Consider the following 18186-nt stretch of genomic DNA (forward strand, 5'->3'; position numbering starts at 1 on the left):
CACGCAGACACAGGGAGAACTTGCAAACTCCACACAGGCAGTCCCTGGAACCGAACCGGGGTCCCTGGAGCTGTGAGGCTGCGGTGCTAACCACTGCACCACTGTGCCGCCCTTCTGTGTATGGGGTTTCACAGTGCATCAGGATCCTGCCAGGTGTGTATGGGGTTTTCACAGTTTATCAGGATCCTGCAAGGTATGTATCGGGTTTTCACAGTGGACCAGTATCCTGCCAGGTGTGTATGGGATTTTCACAGTATATCAGGATCTGCCAGGTGTGTATGGAGTTTCACAGTGCATCAGGATCCTGCCAGGTGTGCATGGGGTTTCACAGTGCATCAGGATCCTGCCAGGTGTGTATGGGGGTTACACCGTTTATCAGGATCCTGCCAGGTGTGTATGGGGGTTTCACAGTTTATCAGGATCCTGCCAGGTGTGTATGGGGGTTTCAAAGTTTATCAGTGTCCTGCCATGTGTGCATGGGGTTTTCACAGTGGATCAGGATCCTGCCGTGTGTGTGGGGTTTTCACAGTAGATCAGGATCCTGCCAGGTATCTATGGGGTTTCACAGTGCATCAGGATCCTGCCAGGTGTGTATGGGGTTTCACAGTGTATTAGGATACTGCCACGTGTGTTTGGGGGTTTCACAGTGGATCAGGATCCTGCCAGGTGCGTATGGGGTTTCACAGTGTATCAGGATCCTGCCAGATGTGAATGGGGTTTCACTGTGCATCAGGAACCTGCCAGGTGTGTATGTGGTTTCACTGTATATCAGGATCGTGCCAGGTGTCTATGGGGTTTCACAGTGTATCAGGATGCTGCCAGGTGTGTATGGGGGTTCCACAGTGGATCAGGATCCTGCCAGGTGTTTATGGGGTTTCACAGTGCATCAGGATCCTGCCAGGTGTGTGTGGGGTGTCACAGTGTATCAGGATTCTGCCAGGTGTGTATGGGGGTTTCACAGTGGATCAGGATCCTGCCAGATGTGTATGGGGTTTCACAGTGTATCAGGATCCTGCCACGTGTGTATGGGGGTTTCACAGTGTATCGGGATCCTGCCAGGTGGGTATGGGGGTTTCACAGAGGAGCAGGATCCTTCCAGGTGTGTATGGGGGTTTCACAGTGGATCAGGATCCTGCCAGGTGTGTGTGGGGTATCACAGTTTATTAGGATCCTTCCAGGTGTGTATTGGGATTTCACAGTGTATCAGGATCCTGCCAGGTGTGTATGGGGTTTCACAGTGCATCATGATCTTGCCAGGTGTGTATGGGGTTTCACAGTGCATCAGGATCCTGCCAGGTGTGTATGGGGTATCACAGTGTATCAAGACCTGCCAGGTGTGTATGGGGGTTTCACAGTGGATCAGGATTCTGCCAGGTATGTATGGGTTTTCACAGTGCATCAGGATCCTGCCAGGTGTGTATGGGGTTTCACAGTGTATCAGGATCTTGCCAGGTGTGTAGGGGGATTTCACAGTGGATCAGGATTATGCCAGGTGTGTATGGGGTTTCACAGTGGATCAGGATCCTGCCAGGTGTGTATGGGGGTTTCGCAGTTGATCAGGATCCTGCCAGTTGTGTACGGGGTTTCACAGAGGGTCAGGATCCTGCCTGGTGTGCATGGGGGTTTCACCGTTTATTAGGATCCTGCCAGGTGTGTATGAGGGTTTCGCAGTTTATCAGGATCCTGCCAGGTGTGTATGGGGGTTTCACAGTTTATCAGTATCCTGCCAGGTGTGTATGGGGTTTTCACAGTGGATCAGGATCCTGCCAGGTGTGCATGGGGTTTTCACTGTGCATCAGGATCTGCAAGGTGTGTATGGGGTTTTCACAGTGCACCAGGGTCCTGCCAGATGTATCTGGGGTTTCACAGTGTAACAGGATCCTTCCAGGTGTGTATGGGGGTTTCACAGTTGATCAGGATCCTGCCAGGTGTGTATGGGGTTTCACAGTGTATCAGGATCCTGCCAGGTGTTTATGGGGTTTCACAGTTCATCAGGATCCTGCCAGGAGTGTATGGGGTGTCACAGTGTATCAGGATCCTGCCACGTGTGTTTGGGGGTTTCACAGTGGATCAGGATCCTGCCAGGTGTGAATGGGGTTTCACTGTGCATCAGGAACCTGCCAGGTGTGTACGGGGTTTTCACAGTGTGTCAGGCTCCTGCCAGGTGTGTACGGGGGTTTCACAGATTATCAGGAACCTGCCAGGTGTGCATGGGGTTTCACAGTTCATCAGCATCCTGCCAGGTGTGTACGGGGTTTCACAGAGGATCAGGATCCTGCCAGGTGTGTACGGGGTTTTCACAATATATCAGGATCCTGCCAGGTGTTTACGGGGTTTCACAGAGGATCAGGATGCTGCAAGGTGTGTACAGGGTTTTCACAATATATCGGGATACTGACAGGTGTGCATGGGGGTTTCACCGTTTATCAGGATACTGCCAGGTGTGTATGGGGGTTTCACAGTCTATCAGGATCCTGCCAGGTGTGTATGGGGGTTTCACAGTTTATCAGGATCCTGCCAGGTGTGTATGGGCTTTTCACAGTGGATCAGGATCCTGCCAGGTGTGTATGGGGTTTTCACAGTTGATCAGGATCCTGCCAGGTGTGTATAGGGTTTTCACAGTGGATCAGGATCCTGCCAGGTGTGTATGGTGGTTTCACAGTGGATCAGGTTCCTGCCAGGTGTGTTTAGTTTAGTTTAGTTTAGAGATACAGCACTGAAACAGGCCCTTCGGCCCACCGAGTCTGTGCCGAACATCAACCACCCATTTATACTAATCCTACACTAATCCCATATTGCTACCAAACATCCCCACCAGTCCCTATATTTCCCTACCACCTACCTACACTAGTGACAATTTATAATGGCCAATTTACCTATCAACCTGCAAGTCTTTTGGATTGTGGGAGGAAACCGGAGCACCCGGAGAAAACCCACGCAGACACAGGGAGAACTTGCAAACTCCACACAGGCAGTACCTGGAACCGAACCGGGGTCCCTGGAGCTGTGAGGCTGCGGTGCTAACCACTGCACCACTGTGCCGCCCTTCTGTGTATGGGGTTTCACAGTGCATCAGGATCCTGCCAGGTGTGTATGGGGTTTTCACAGTTTATCAGGATCCTGCAAGGTATGTATCGGGTTTTCACAGTGGACCAGTATCCTGCCAGGTGTGTATGGGATTTTCACAGTATATCAGGATCTGCCAGGTGTGTATGGAGTTTCACAGTGCATCAGGATCCTGCCAGGTGTGCATGGGGTTTTCACAGAGTATCAGGATCTGCCAGATGTGTATGGAGTTTCAAAGTAGATCAGGATCCTGCCAGGTGTGTATGGGGTTTTCACAGTGCACCAGGATCCTGCCAGATGTGTCTGGGGGTTCACAGTGTATCAGGATCGTGCCAGGTGTGTATGGGGGTTCACATTTGATCGGGATCCTGCCAGGTGTGTATGGGGTTTCACAGTGTATCAGGATCCTTCCAGGTGTATATTGGGTTTTCATAGTGTATCAGGATCCTGCCAGGTGTGTATGGGGTTTCACAGTGCATCAGGATCCTGCCAGGTGTGTATGGGGTTTCACAGTGCATCAGGATCCTGCCAGGTGTGTATGGGGTTTCACAGTGCATCAGGATCCTACCAGGTGTGTATGGGGTTTCACAGTGTCTCAGCATCCTGCCAGGTGTGTACGGGGTTTTCACAATATATCAGGATCCTGCCAGGGGTGTACGGGGTGTCACAGAGGATCAGGATCCTGCCAGGTGTGTATGGGGTTCCACAGTGGATCAGGATCCTGCCAGGTGTTTATGGGGTTTCACAGTGCATCAGGATTCTGCCAGGTGTGTATGGGGGTTTCACAGTGGATCAGGATCCTGCCAGATGTGTATGGGGTTTCACAGTGTATCAGGATCCTGCCACGTGTGTATGGGGGTTTCACAGTGTATCGGGATCCTGCCAGGTGGGTATGGGGGTTTCACAGTGGAGCAGGATCCTTCCAGGTGTGTATGGGGGTTTCACAGTGGATGAGGATCCTGCCAGGTGTGTGTGGGGTATCACAGTTTATTAGGATCCTTCCAGGTGTGTATTGGGATTTCACAGTGTATCAGGATCCTGCCAGGTGTGTATGGGGTTTCACAGTGCATCAGGATCCTGCCAGGTGTGTATGGGGTATCACAGTGTATCAAGACCTGCCAGGTGTGTATGGGGGTTTCACAGTGGATCAGGATTCTGCCAGGTATGTATGGGTTTTCACAGTGCATCAGGATCCTGCCAGGTGTGTATGGGGTTTCACAGTGTATCAGGATCTTGCCAGGTGTGTAGGGGGATTTCACAGTGGATCAGGATTATGCCAGGTGTGTATGGGGTTTCACAGTGGATCAGGATCCTGCCAGGTGTGTATGGGGGTTTCGCAGTTGATCAGGATCCTGCCAGTTGTGTACGGGGTTTCACAGAGGGTCAGGATCCTGCCTGGTGTGCATGGGGGTTTCACCGTTTATTAGGATCCTGCCAGGTGTGTATGAGGGTTTCGCAGTTTATCAGGATCCTGCCAGGTGTGTATGGGGGTTTCACAGTTTATCAGTATCCTGCCAGGTGTGTATGGGGTTTTCACAGTGGATCAGGATCCTGCCAGGTGTGTATGGGGTTTTCACTGTGCATCAGGATCTGCAAGGTGTGTATGGGGTTTTCACAGTGCACCAGGGTCCTGCCAGATGTATCTGGGGTTTCACAGTGTAACAGGATCCTTCCAGGTGTGTATGGGGGTTTCACAGTTGATCAGGATCCTGCCAGGTGTGTATGGGGTTTCACAGTGTATCAGGATCCTGCCAGGTGTTTATGGGGTTTCACAGTTCATCAGGATCCTGCCAGGAGTGTATGGGGTGTCACAGTGTATCAGGATCCTGCCACGTGTGTTTGGGGGTTTCACAGTGGATCAGGATCCTGCCAGGTGTGAATGGGGTTTCACTGTGCATCAGGAACCTGCCAGGTGTGTACGGGGTTTTCACAGTGTGTCAGGCTCCTGCCAGGTGTGTACGGGGGTTTCACAGATTATCAGGAACCTGCCAGGTGTGCATGGGGTTTCACAGAGGATCAGGATCCTGCCAGGTGTGTACGGGGTTTTCACAATATATCAGGATCCTGCCAGGTGTTTACGGGGTTTCACAGAGGATCAGGATGCTGCAAGGTGTGTACAGGGTTTTCACAATATATCAGGATACTGACAGGTGTGCATGGGGGTTTCACCGTTTATCAGGATACTGCCAGGTGTGTATGGGGGTTTCACAGTCTATCAGGATCCTGCCAGGTGTGTATGGGGGTTTCACAGTTTATCAGGATCCTGCCAGGTGTGTATGGGCTTTTCACAGTGGATCAGGATCCTGCCAGGTGTGTATGGGGTTTTCACAGTTGATCAGGATCCTGCCAGGTGTGTATAGGGTTTTCACAGTGGATCAGGATCCTGCCAGGTGTGTATGGTGGTTTCACAGTGGATCAGGTTCCTGCCAGGTGTGTTTAGTTTAGTTTAGTTTAGAGATACAGCACTGAAACAGGCCCTTCGGCCCACCGAGTCTGTGCCGAACATCAACCACCATTTTATACTAATCCTACACTAATCCCATATTGCTACCAAACATCCCCACCAGTCCCTATATTTCCCTACCACCTACCTACACTAGTGACAATTTATAATGGCCAATTTACCTATCAACCTGCAAGTCTTTTGGATTGTGGGAGGAAACCGGAGCACCCGGAGAAAACCCACGCAGACACAGGGAGAACTTGCAAACTCCACACAGGCAGTCCCTGGAACCGAACCGGGGTCCCTGGAGCTGTGAGGCTGCGGTGCTAACCACTGCACCACTGTGCCGCCCTTCTGTGTATGGGGTTTCACAGTGCATCAGGATCCTGCCAGGTGTGTATGGGGTTTTCACAGTTTATCAGGATCCTGCAAGGTATGTATCGGGTTTTCACAGTGGACCAGTATCCTGCCAGGTGTGTATGGGATTTTCACAGTATATCAGGATCTGCCAGGTGTGTATGGAGTTTCACAGTGCATCAGGATCCTGCCAGGTGTGCATGGGGTTTCACAGTGCATCAGGATCCTGCCAGGTGTGTATGGGGGTTACACCGTTTATCAGGATCCTGCCAGGTGTGTATGGGGGTTTCACAGTTTATCAGGATCCTGCCAGGTGTGTATGGGGGTTTCAAAGTTTATCAGTGTCCTGCCATGTGTGCATGGGGTTTTCACAGTGGATCAGGATCCTGCCGTGTGTGTGGGGTTTTCACAGTAGATCAGGATCCTGCCAGGTATGTATGGGGTTTCACAGTGCATCAGGATCCTGCCAGGTGTGTATGGGGTTTCACAGTGTATTAGGATACTGCCACGTGTGTTTGGGGGTTTCACAGTGGATCAGGATCCTGCCAGGTGCGTATGGGGTTTCACAGTGTATCAGGATCCTGCCAGATGTGAATGGGGTTTCACTGTGCATCAGGAACCTGCCAGGTGTGTATGTGGTTTCACTGTATATCAGGATCGTGCCAGGTGTCTATGGGGTTTCACAGTGTATCAGGATGCTGCCAGGTGTGTATGGGGGTTCCACAGTGGATCAGGATCCTGCCAGGTGTTTATGGGGTTTCACAGTGCATCAGGATCCTGCCAGGTGTGTGTGGGGTGTCACAGTGTATCAGGATTCTGCCAGGTGTGTATGGGGGTTTCACAGTGGATCAGGATCCTGCCAGATATGTATGGGGTTTCACAGTGTATCAGGATCCTGCCACGTGTGTATGGGGGTTTCACAGTGTATCGGGATCCTGCCAGGTGGGTATGGGGGTTTCACAGAGGAGCAGGATCCTTCCAGGTGTGTATGGGGGTTTCACAGTGGATCAGGATCCTGCCAGGTGTGTGTGGGGTATCACAGTTTATTAGGATCCTTCCAGGTGTGTATTGGGATTTCACAGTGTATCAGGATCCTGCCAGGTGTGTATGGGGTTTCACAGTGCATCATGATCTTGCCAGGTGTGTATGGGGTTTCACAGTGCATCAGGATCCTGCCAGGTGTGTATGGGGTATCACAGTGTATCAAGACCTGCCAGGTGTGTATGGGGGTTTCACAGTGGATCAGGATTCTGCCAGGTATGTATGGGTTTTCACAGTGCATCAGGATCCTGCCAGGTGTGTATGGGGTTTCACAGTGTATCAGGATCTTGCCAGGTGTGTAGGGGGATTTCACAGTGGATCAGGATTATGCCAGGTGTGTATGGGGTTTCACAGTGGATCAGGATCCTGCCAGGTGTGTATGGGGGTTTCGCAGTTGATCAGGATCCTGCCAGTTGTGTACGGGGTTTCACAGAGGGTCAGGATCCTGCCTGGTGTGCATGGGGGTTTCACCGTTTATTAGGATCCTGCCAGGTGTGTATGAGGGTTTCGCAGTTTATCAGGATCCTGCCAGGTGTGTATGGGGGTTTCACAGTTTATCAGTATCCTGCCAGGTGTGTATGGGGTTTTCACAGTGGATCAGGATCCTGCCAGGTGTGCATGGGGTTTTCACTGTGCATCAGGATCTGCAAGGTGTGTATGGGGTTTTCACAGTGCACCAGGGTCCTGCCAGATGTATCTGGGGTTTCACAGTGTAACAGGATCCTTCCAGGTGTGTATGGGGGTTTCACAGTTGATCAGGATCCTGCCAGGTGTGTATGGGGTTTCACAGTGTATCAGGATCCTGCCAGGTGTTTATGGGGTTTCACAGTTCATCAGGATCCTGCCAGGAGTGTATGGGGTGTCACAGTGTATCAGGATCCTGCCACGTGTGTTTGGGGGTTTCACAGTGGATCAGGATCCTGCCAGGTGTGAATGGGGTTTCACTGTGCATCAGGAACCTGCCAGGTGTGTACGGGGTTTTCACAGTGTGTCAGGCTCCTGCCAGGTGTGTACGGGGGTTTCACAGATTATCAGGAACCTGCCAGGTGTGCATGGGGTTTCACAGTTCATCAGCATCCTGCCAGGTGTGTACGGGGTTTCACAGAGGATCAGGATCCTGCCAGGTGTGTACGGGGTTTTCACAATATATCAGGATCCTGCCAGGTGTTTACGGGGTTTCACAGAGGATCAGGATGCTGCAAGGTGTGTACAGGGTTTTCACAATATATCGGGATACTGACAGGTGTGCATGGGGGTTTCACCGTTTATCAGGATACTGCCAGGTGTGTATGGGGGTTTCACAGTCTATCAGGATCCTGCCAGGTGTGTATGGGGGTTTCACAGTTTATCAGGATCCTGCCAGGTGTGTATGGGCTTTTCACAGTGGATCAGGATCCTGCCAGGTGTGTATGGGGTTTTCACAGTTGATCAGGATCCTGCCAGGTGTGTATAGGGTTTTCACAGTGGATCAGGATCCTGCCAGGTGTGTATGGTGGTTTCACAGTGGATCAGGTTCCTGCCAGGTGTGTTTAGTTTAGTTTAGTTTAGAGATACAGCACTGAAACAGGCCCTTCGGCCCACCGAGTCTGTGCCGAACATCAACCACCCATTTATACTAATCCTACACTAATCCCATATTGCTACCAAACATCCCCACCAGTCCCTATATTTCCCTACCACCTACCTACACTAGTGACAATTTATAATGGCCAATTTACCTATCAACCTGCAAGTCTTTTGGATTGTGGGAGGAAACCGGAGCACCCGGAGAAAACCCACGCAGACACAGGGAGAACTTGCAAACTCCACACAGGCAGTACCTGGAACCGAACCGGGGTCCCTGGAGCTGTGAGGCTGCGGTGCTAACCACTGCACCACTGTGCCGCCCTTCTGTGTATGGGGTTTCACAGTGCATCAGGATCCTGCCAGGTGTGTATGGGGTTTTCACAGTTTATCAGGATCCTGCAAGGTATGTATCGGGTTTTCACAGTGGACCAGTATCCTGCCAGGTGTGTATGGGATTTTCACAGTATATCAGGATCTGCCAGGTGTGTATGGAGTTTCACAGTGCATCAGGATCCTGCCAGGTGTGCATGGGGTTTTCACAGAGTATCAGGATCTGCCAGATGTGTATGGAGTTTCAAAGTAGATCAGGATCCTGCCAGGTGTGTATGGGGTTTTCACAGTGCACCAGGATCCTGCCAGATGTGTCTGGGGGTTCACAGTGTATCAGGATCGTGCCAGGTGTGTATGGGGGTTCACATTTGATCGGGATCCTGCCAGGTGTGTATGGGGTTTCACAGTGTATCAGGATCCTTCCAGGTGTATATTGGGTTTTCATAGTGTATCAGGATCCTGCCAGGTGTGTATGGGGTTTCACAGTGCATCAGGATCCTGCCAGGTGTGTATGGGGTTTCACAGTGCATCAGGATCCTGCCAGGTGTGTATGGGGTTTCACAGTGCATCAGGATCCTACCAGGTGTGTATGGGGTTTCACAGTGTCTCAGCATCCTGCCAGGTGTGTACGGGGTTTTCACAATATATCAGGATCCTGCCAGGGGTGTACGGGGTGTCACAGAGGATCAGGATCCTGCCAGGTGTGTATGGGGGTTACACCGTTTATCAGGATCCTGCCAGGTGTGTATGGGGGTTTCACAGTTTATCAGGATCCTGCCAGGTGTGTATGGGGGTTTCAAAGTTTATCAGTATCCTGCCATGTTTGCATGGGGTTTTCACAGTAGATCAGGATCCTGCCGTGTGTGTGGGGTTTTCACAGTAGATCAGGATCCTGCCAGGTATGTTTGGGGTTTCACAGTGCATCAGGATCCTGCCAGGTGTGTATGGGGTTTCACAGTGTATTAGGATACTGCCACGTGTGTTTGGGGGTTTCACAGTGGATCAGGATCCTGCCTGGTGCGTATGGGGTTTCACAGTGTATCAGGATCCTGCCAGATGTGAATGGGGTTTCACTGTGCATCAGGAACCTGCCAGGTGTGTATGGGGTTTCACAGTATGTCAGGATCCTGCCAGGTGTGTATGGGGTTTCACAGTGTATCAGGATGCTGCCAGGTGTGCATGGGGGTTTCACAGTGGATCAGGATCCTGCCAGGTGTTTATGGTGTTTCACAGTGCATCAGGATCCTGCCAGGTGTGTATGGGGTGTCACAGTGTATCAGGATTCTGCCAGGTGTGTATGGGGGTTTCACAGTGGATCAGGATCCTGCCAGATGTGTATGGGGTTTCACAGTGTATCAGGATCCTGCCACGTGTGTATAGGGGTTTCACAGTGTATCGGGATCCTGCCAGGTGGGTATGGGTTTTTCACAGTGGATCAGGATCCTGCCAGATGTATCTGGGGTTTCACAGTGTAACAGGATCCTTCCAGGTGTGTATGGGGGTTTCACAGTTGATCAGGATCCTGCCAGGTGTGTATGGGGTTTCACAGTGTATCAGGATCCTGCCAGGTGTTTATGGGGTTTCACAGTTCATCAGGATCCTGCCAGGAGTGTATGGGGTGTCACAGTGTATCAGGATCCTGCCACGTGTGTTTGGGGGTTTCACAGTGGATCAGGATCCTGCCAGGTGTGAATGGGGTTTCACTGTGCATCAGGAACCTGCCAGGTGTGTACGGGGTTTTCACAGTGTGTCAGGCTCCTGCCAGGTGTGTACGGGGGTTTCACAGATTATCAGGAACCTGCCAGGTGTGCATGGGGTTTCACAGAGGATCAGGATCCTGCCAGGTGTGTACGGGGTTTTCACAATATATCAGGATCCTGCCAGGTGTTTACGGGGTTTCACAGAGGATCAGGATGCTGCAAGGTGTGTACAGGGTTTTCACAATATATCAGGATACTGACAGGTGTGCATGGGGGTTTCACCGTTTATCAGGATACTGCCAGGTGTGTATGGGGGTTTCACAGTCTATCAGGATCCTGCCAGGTGTGTATGGGGGTTTCACAGTTTATCAGGATCCTGCCAGGTGTGTATGGGCTTTTCACAGTGGATCAGGATCCTGCCAGGTGTGTATGGGGTTTTCACAGTTGATCAGGATCCTGCCAGGTGTGTATAGGGTTTTCACAGTGGATCAGGATCCTGCCAGGTGTGTATGGTGGTTTCACAGTGGATCAGGTTCCTGCCAGGTGTGTTTAGTTTAGTTTAGTTTAGAGATACAGCACTGAAACAGGCCCTTCGGCCCACCGAGTCTGTGCCGAACATCAACCACCCATTTATACTAATCCTACACTAATCCCATATTGCTACCAAACATCCCCACCAGTCCCTATATTTCCCTACCACCTACCTACACTAGTGACAATTTATAATGGCCAATTTACCTATCAACCTGCAAGTCTTTTGGATTGTGGGAGGAAACCGGAGCACCCGGAGAAAACCCACGCAGACACAGGGAGAACTTGCAAACTCCACACAGGCAGTCCCTGGAACCGAACCGGGGTCCCTGGAGCTGTGAGGCTGCGGTGCTAACCACTGCACCACTGTGCCGCCCTTCTGTGTATGGGGTTTCACAGTGCATCAGGATCCTGCCAGGTGTGTATGGGGTTTTCACAGTTTATCAGGATCCTGCAAGGTATGTATCGGGTTTTCACAGTGGACCAGTATCCTGCCAGGTGTGTATGGGATTTTCACAGTATATCAGGATCTGCCAGGTGTGTATGGAGTTTCACAGTGCATCAGGATCCTGCCAGGTGTGCATGGGGTTTCACAGTGCATCAGGATCCTGCCAGGTGTGTATGGGGGTTACACCGTTTATCAGGATCCTGCCAGGTGTGTATGGGGGTTTCACAGTTTATCAGGATCCTGCCAGGTGTGTATGGGGGTTTCAAAGTTTATCAGTGTCCTGCCATGTGTGCATGGGGTTTTCACAGTGGATCAGGATCCTGCCGTATGTGTGGGGTTTTCACAGTAGATCAGGATCCTGCCAGGTATGTATGGGGTTTCACAGTGCATCAGGATCCTGCCAGGTGTGTATGGGGTTTCACAGTGTATTAGGATACTGCCACGTGTGTTTGGGGGTTTCACAGTGGATCAGGATCCTGCCAGGTGCGTATGGGGTTTCACAGTGTATCAGGATCCTGCCAGATGTGAATGGGGTTTCACTGTGCATCAGGAACCTGCCAGGTGTGTATGTGGTTTCACTGTATATCAGGATCGTGCCAGGTGTCTATGGGGTTTCACAGTGTATCAGGATGCTGCCAGGTGTGTATGGGGGTTCCACAGTGGATCAGGATCCTGCCAGGTGTTTATGGGGTTTCACAGTGCATCAGGATCCTGCCAGGTGTGTGTGGGGTGTCACAGTGTATCAGGATTCTGCCAGGTGTGTATGGGGGTTTCACAGTGGATCAGGATCCTGCCAGATGTGTATGGGGTTTCACAGTGTATCAGGATCCTGCCACGTGTGTATGGGGGTTTCACAGTGTATCGGGATCCTGCCAGGTGGGTATGGGGGTTTCACAGAGGAGCAGGATCCTTCCAGGTGTGTATGGGGGTTTCACAGTGGATCAGGATCCTGCCAGGTGTGTGTGGGGTATCACAGTTTATTAGGATCCTTCCAGGTGTGTATTGGGATTTCACAGTGTATCAGGATCCTGCCAGGTGTGTATGGGGTTTCACAGTGCATCATGATCTTGCCAGGTGTGTATGGGGTTTCACAGTGCATCAGGATCCTGCCAGGTGTGTATGGGGTATCACAGTGTATCAAGACCTGCCAGGTGTGTATGGGGGTTTCACAGTGGATCAGGATTCTGCCAGGTATGTATGGGTTTTCACAGTGCATCAGGATCCTGCCAGGTGTGTATGGGGTTTCACAGTGTATCAGGATCTTGCCAGGTGTGTAGGGGGATTTCACAGTGGATCAGGATTATGCCAGGTGTGTATGGGGTTTCACAGTGGATCAGGATCCTGCCAGGTGTGTATGGGGGTTTCGCAGTTGATCAGGATCCTGCCAGTTGTGTACGGGGTTTCACAGAGGGTCAGGATCCTGCCTGGAGTGCATGGGGGTTTCACCGTTTATTAGGATCCTGCCAGGTGTGTATGAGGGTTTCGCAGTTTATCAGGATCCTGCCAGGTGTGTATGGGGGTTTCACAGTTTATCAGTATCCTGCCAGGTGTGTATGGGGTTTTCACAGTGGATCAGGATCCTGCCAGGTGTGCATGGGGTTTTCACTGTGCATCAGGATCTGCAAGGTGTGTATGGGGTTTTCACAGTGCACCAGGGTCCTGCCAGATGTATCTGGGGTTTCACAGTGTAACAGGATCCTTCCAGGTGTGTATGGGGGTTTCACAGTTGATCAGGATCCTGCCAGGTGTGTATGGGGTTTCACAGTGTATCAGGATCCTGCCAGGTGTTTATGGGGTTTCACAGTTCATCAGGATCCTGCCAGGTGTGTATGGGATTTTCACAGTATATCAGGATCTGCCAGGTGTGTATGGAGTTTCACAGTGCATCAGGATCCTGCCAGGTGTGCATGGGGTTTCACAGTGCATCAGGATCCTGCCAGGTGTGTATGGGGGTTACACCGTTTATCAGGATCCTGCCAGGTGTGTATGGGGGTTTCACAGTTTATCAGGATCCTGCCAGGTGTGTATGGGGGTTTCAAAGTTTATCAGTGTCCTGCCATGTGTGCATGGGGTTTTCACAGTGGATCAGGATCCTGCCGTATGTGTGGGGTTTTCACAGTAGATCAGGATCCTGCCAGGTATGTATGGGGTTTCACAGTGCATCAGGATCCTGCCAGGTGTGTATGGGGTTTCACAGTGTATTAGGATACTGCCACGTGTGTTTGGGGGTTTCACAGTGGATCAGGATCCTGCCAGGTGCGTATGGGGTTTCACAGTGTATCAGGATCCTGCCAGATGTGAATGGGGTTTCACTGTGCATCAGGAACCTGCCAGGTGTGTATGTGGTTTCACTGTATATCAGGATCGTGCCAGGTGTCTATGGGGTTTCACAGTGTATCAGGATGCTGCCAGGTGTGTATGGGGGTTCCACAGTGGATCAGGATCCTGCCAGGTGTTTATGGGGTTTCACAGTGCATCAGGATCCTGCCAGGTGTGTGTGGGGTGTCACAGTGTATCAGGATTCTGCCAGGTGTGTATGGGGGTTTCACAGTGGATCAGGATCCTGCCAGATGTGTATGGGGTTTCACAGTGTATCAGGATCCTGCCACGTGTGTATGGGGGTTTCACAGTGTATCGGGATCCTGCCAGGTGGGTATGGGGGTTTCACAGAGGAGCAGGATCCTTCCAGGTGTGTATGGGGGTTTCACAGTGGATCAGGATCCTGCCAGGTGTGTGTGGGGTATCACAGTTTATTAGGATCCTTCCAGGTGTGTATTGGGATTTCACAGTGTATCAGGATCCTGCCAGGTGTGTATGGGGTTTCACAGTGCATCATGATCTTGCCAGGTGTGTATGGGGTTTCACAGTGCATCAGGATCCTGCCAGGTGTGTATGGGGTATCACAGTGTATCAAGACCTGCCAGGTGTGTATGGGGGTTTCACAGTGGATCAGGATTCTGCCAGGTATGTATGGGTTTTCACAGTGCATCAGGATCCTGCCAGGTGTGTATGGGGTTTCACAGTGTATCAGGATCTTGCCAGGTGTGTAGGGGGATTTCACAGTGGATCAGGATTATGCCAGGTGTGTATGGGGTTTCACAGTGGATCAGGATCCTGCCAGGTGTGTATGGGGGTTTCGCAGTTGATCAGGATCCTGCCAGTTGTGTACGGGGTTTCACAGAGGGTCAGGATCCTGCCTGGTGTGCATGGGGGTTTCACCGTTTATTAGGATCCTGCCAGGTGTGTATGAGGGTTTCGCAGTTTATCAGGATCCTGCCAGGTGTGTATGGGGGTTTCACAGTTTATCAGTATCCTGCCAGGTGTGTATGGGGTTTTCACAGTGGATCAGGATCCTGCCAGGTGTGCATGGGGTTTTCACTGTGCATCAGGATCTGCAAGGTGTGTATGGGGTTTTCACAGTGCACCAGGGTCCTGCCAGATGTATCTGGGGTTTCACAGTGTAACAGGATCCTTCCAGGTGTGTATGGGGGTTTCACAGTTGATCAGGATCCTGCCAGGTGTGTATGGGGTTTCACAGTGTATCAGGATCCTGCCAGGTGTTTATGGGGTTTCACAGTTCATCAGGATCCTGCCAGGAGTGTATGGGGTGTCACAGTGTATCAGGATCCTGCCACGTGTGTTTGGGGGTTTCACAGTGGATCAGGATCCTGCCAGGTGTGAATGGGGTTTCACTGTGCATCAGGAACCTGCCAGGTGTGTACGGGGTTTTCACAGTGTGTCAGGCTCCTGCCAGGTGTGTACGGGGGTTTCACAGATTATCAGGAACCTGCCAGGTGTGCATGGGGTTTCACAGTTCATCAGCATCCTGCCAGGTGTGTACGGGGTTTCACAGAGGATCAGGATCCTGCCAGGTGTGTACGGGGTTTTCACAATATATCAGGATCCTGCCAGGTGTTTACGGGGTTTCACAGAGGATCAGGATGCTGCAAGGTGTGTACAGGGTTTTCACAATATATCGGGATACTGACAGGTGTGCATGGGGGTTTCACCGTTTATCAGGATACTGCCAGGTGTGTATGGGGGTTTCACAGTCTATCAGGATCCTGCCAGGTGTGTATGGGGGTTTCACAGTTTATCAGGATCCTGCCAGGTGTGTATGGGCTTTTCACAGTGGATCAGGATCCTGCCAGGTGTGTATGGGGTTTTCACAGTTGATCAGGATCCTGCCAGGTGTGTATAGGGTTTTCACAGTGGATCAGGATCCTGCCAGGTGTGTATGGTGGTTTCACAGTGGATCAGGTTCCTGCCAGGTGTGTTTAGTTTAGTTTAGTTTAGAGATACAGCACTGAAACAGGCCCTTCGGCCCACCGAGTCTGTGCCGAACATCAACCACCCATTTATACTAATCCTACACTAATCCCATATTGCTACCAAACATCCCCACCAGTCCCTATATTTCCCTACCACCTACCTACACTAGTGACAATTTATAATGGCCAATTTACCTATCAACCTGCAAGTCTTTTGGATTGTGGGAGGAAACCGGAGCACCCGGAGAAAACCCACGCAGACACAGGGAGAACTTGCAAACTCCACACAGGCAGTACCTGGAACCGAACCGGGGTCCCTGGAGCTGTGAGGCTGCGGTGCTAACCACTGCACCACTGTGCCGCCCTTCTGTGTATGGGGTTTCACAGTGCATCAGGATCCTGCCAGGTGTGTATGGGGTTTTCACAGTTTATCAGGATCCTGCAAGGTATGTATCGGGTTTTCACAGTGGACCAGTATCCTGCCAGGTGTGTATGGGATTTTCACAGTATATCAGGATCTGCCAGGTGTGTATGGAGTTTCACAGTGCATCAGGATCCTGCCAGGTGTGCATGGGGTTTTCACAGAGTATCAGGATCTGCCAGATGTGTATGGAGTTTCAAAGTAGATCAGGATCCTGCCAGGTGTGTATGGGGTTTTCACAGTGCACCAGGATCCTGCCAGATGTGTCTGGGGGTTCACAGTGTATCAGGATCGTGCCAGGTGTGTATGGGGGTTCACATTTGATCGGGATCCTGCCAGGTGTGTATGGGGTTTCACAGTGTATCAGGATCCTTCCAGGTGTATATTGGGTTTTCATAGTGTATCAGGATCCTGCCAGGTGTGTATGGGGTTTCACAGTGCATCAGGATCCTGCCAGGTGTGTATGGGGTTTCACAGTGCATCAGGATCCTGCCAGGTGTGTATGGGGTTTCACAGTGCATCAGGATCCTACCAGGTGTGTATGGGGTTTCACAGTGTCTCAGCATCCTGCCAGGTGTGTACGGGGTTTTCACAATATATCAGGATCCTGCCAGGGGTGTACGGGGTGTCACAGAGGATCAGGATCCTGCCAGGTGTGTATGGGGGTTACACCGTTTATCAGGATCCTGCCAGGTGTGTATGGGGGTTTCACAGTTTATCAGGATCCTGCCAGGTGTGTATGGGGGTTTCAAAGTTTATCAGTATCCTGCCATGTTTGCATGGGGTTTTCACAGTAGATCAGGATCCTGCCGTGTGTGTGGGGTTTTCACAGTAGATCAGGATCCTGCCAGGTATGTTTGGGGTTTCACAGTGCATCAGGATCCTGCCAGGTGTGTATGGGGTTTCACAGTGTATTAGGATACTGCCACGTGTGTTTGGGGGTTTCACAGTGGATCAGGATCCTGCCTGGTGCGTATGGGGTTTCACAGTGTATCAGGATCCTGCCAGATGTGAATGGGGTTTCACTGTGCATCAGGAACCTGCCAGGTGTGTATGGGGTTTCACAGTATGTCAGGATCCTGCCAGGTGTGTATGGGGTTTCACAGTGTATCAGGATGCTGCCAGGTGTGCATGGGGGTTTCACAGTGGATCAGGATCCTGCCAGGTGTTTATGGTGTTTCACAGTGCATCAGGATCCTGCCAGGTGTGTATGGGGTGTCACAGTGTATCAGGATTCTGCCAGGTGTGTATGGGGGTTTCACAGTGGATCAGGATCATGCCAGATGTGTATGGGGTTTCACAGTGTATCAGGATCCTGCCACGTGTGTATAGGGGTTTCACAGTGTATCGGGATCCTGCCAGGTGGGTATGGGTTTTTCACAGTGGATCAGGATCCTGCCAGGTATGTATGGGGTTTCACAGTGCATCAGGATCCTGCCAGGTGTGTATGGGGTTTCACAGTGTATTAGGATACTGCCACGTGTGTTTGGGAGTTTCATAGTGGATCAGGATCCTGCCAGGTGCGTATGGGGTTTCACAGTGTATCAGGATCCTGCCAGATGTGAATGGGGTATCACTGTGCATCAGGAACCTGCCAGGTGTGTATGGGGTTTCACAGTATATCAGGATCCTGCCAGGTGTGTAAGAGGTTTCACAGTTTATTAGGATACTGCCACGTGTGTTTGGGGGTTTCACAGTGGATCAGGATCCTGCCAGGTGCGTATGGGGTTTCACAGTGTATCAGGATCCTGCCAGATGTGAATGGGGTTTCACTGTGCATCAGAAACCTGCCAGGTGTGTATGGGATTTCACAGTATATCAGGATCCTGCCAGGTGTGTATGGGGTTTCACAGTGTATCAGGATGCTGCCAGGTGTGTATGGGGGTTTCACCGTGGATCAGGATCCTGCCAGGTGTTTATGGGGTTTCACAGTGCATCAGGATCCTGCCAGGTGTGTATGGGGTGTCACAGTTTCAGGATTCTGCCAGGTGTGTATGGGGGATTCACAGTGG

The sequence above is a fragment of the Heterodontus francisci genome, unplaced genomic scaffold (assembly GCF_036365525.1).
Source record: "Heterodontus francisci isolate sHetFra1 unplaced genomic scaffold, sHetFra1.hap1 HAP1_SCAFFOLD_325, whole genome shotgun sequence".
In the NCBI taxonomy this organism is placed as follows: domain Eukaryota; kingdom Metazoa; phylum Chordata; class Chondrichthyes; order Heterodontiformes; family Heterodontidae; genus Heterodontus; species Heterodontus francisci.